We start from the raw sequence: 2,120 nt of genomic DNA on the forward strand, positions 1-2,120 counted from the left end.
CTTGAAAGACACTCTGCAGGCTAGGAAAGATTGGAAAATCTATAATTTTACATCAATCAATAATACTGATAAATTGCCAGTCACAAGAATAGACGTGACAAAATACAATAGGACAAGCTATTAACAGAGGCTCCTCAGAGCTCCAGATACAGCTAATTCACATGAAGAAGTGGGGGGAAATCATTAAGCAGTAAAGCTTATTAAGCAGCTAAGACTGAAGGGAACATAAACTACACAAGGCCAGCATGGGCTGTGGAAGGGAGCAGCTGGGCTGTTTCACTATCGGCAAATGGCTGCAGCTCAGAGCAGAATGCTCAAGGAAGCATTGGCCTAATCTCACCTCCTCTGGAATATTCACTGTGTGGAGTTGCAGAAGGTACATTTTGTTTCTCACAGGACCTCAGGGCAGTTATGCTCAGAATTTACTGATGGAGGTGCTCAGAACACATTATGGAGCTATATATCTCTCAGCTTCTCTTGCACAGACCTGTTCTTCTCCAACACTTACTCCTGTGGACCTGTTGCTGGAACTAGTTTGCTTCTCTAAAGAAAGGGCAGCTACTGCAGATGTTTTACCCCTTCCTCAAGCTGCAAGTACTCTGCTCTAAAAAAAAATCTTTGTACATGGAAACACGAGGCAAATAGACAAAGAAATGTGCAGTGGTCACAGACAATGAGTAGCAGATATGGAGCTTGGAAGCCCTTGGTCTCAGCTTCACATCCAAGCTGAAGTTTGTCGTGCTCACGCACATGATGTTGCACGGAGCTGACCACAATGAGGTCTCATATCTCTGAAGTCTGTTATTATATATGAGTTTTCATACCCTCAACTGGTTTGGAGAGATCCTTTCTGATATCCTTAACATAAAACTGTAAGCTATAACTAATATCTGTACAGACAGAAAATATTATCTCCATGATTCTTAGAAAAAACTCACAATTTTTTCATCTTATTTCGGTACTGAGAGAAAAGGAAAATGCATACTACATGGAATTGCACAGAAACAGATAAAAGCCATAAAAGAACAAAATGTTTTCTATTTTAAGTCATTTCAGCTATATACTGCAGTGAAAATTGCTTAGGATTTATCAATCTGTGATTTAGTGTAACGGTATCGAATCACAAGGTAGGCATAATGGACCAATCAGGATACGGCTGAAGCCAATTGCAAAAGCATGACTCAGTGGTAATATGCCTGAACTGAGGCCAGCAGTTCTGTAGCTGCAGTCATTCCTGACCTGTGATTCCAGTAACTTCAGTTTCCTTTTCACTCCTTGAATATGCACAGGAAATTGACTTCATTTCCATGGACAGTTGCATTTTCTGAGGGATTCCAGTTGTTTGAGAACTGTTTATAGAGCTAGTGCTGTCTGTAATTGTTCTTACTGTGTATACAGGCAAAGTAGGCAGCTTTGGTTACTTGGCTGATATAACTGTATTCTACAGATAAAAGATATATGATAAATAAGACTGAAACTTAGCTAGAATCCCAAACCCAAAGCTACTGCAATTTTGACCTTGAAGTATCCAATGTTCTGCAGAACATACTCTTCCCACCTTATCAATTTAGTGTTCTGTACAGTGAAATAGTTCTGGTTTCTAACACATCACTTTATGTCCAATTCATTTTAAAGATGCTGAGGTCAAGACCTTCTGTGGTTTCCCAAGCTTAACTTTCCAGGAAACAGAGTTTCTCCAGGAACCCCTATAGCGTGAATCCAGTGCAGTTGTGAGAGGAGAGGAAGAAAATCAGCCCAGCATTGCGTGTGCCCACTTCTCTTAACCACTGTGGACACAAAGTAGCTGAAGCCTGGTACTCTGTGGAACTGGTAAATGAAACGCACAGTGGTAGAGCTTTAGGAGCTTTTAGGAATTCTGAATTTACAAATTCCATAGCTCTGCTCAGATTTTTGTTGCATCTAGCAAATTTTTATTGTTTTAGCTTTTTTTTTTTTTTTTTTTTTTTTTTTTACAGACTTCTGGCATGAATTTATGTAAGTATGGACGATCTGTCAACCAGGTGATTTCAGGAGAAGTTTAGCTGGGATCAAACACTTTCTTCGTCTCCTGAAACAAGTCTGAGCATACAGTAGGTCTCTGAGAAAATGGCCATAGCTGT

This window comes from Numida meleagris, chromosome 4 (assembly GCF_002078875.1).
Source record: "Numida meleagris isolate 19003 breed g44 Domestic line chromosome 4, NumMel1.0, whole genome shotgun sequence".
Lineage (NCBI taxonomy): Eukaryota > Metazoa > Chordata > Aves > Galliformes > Numididae > Numida > Numida meleagris.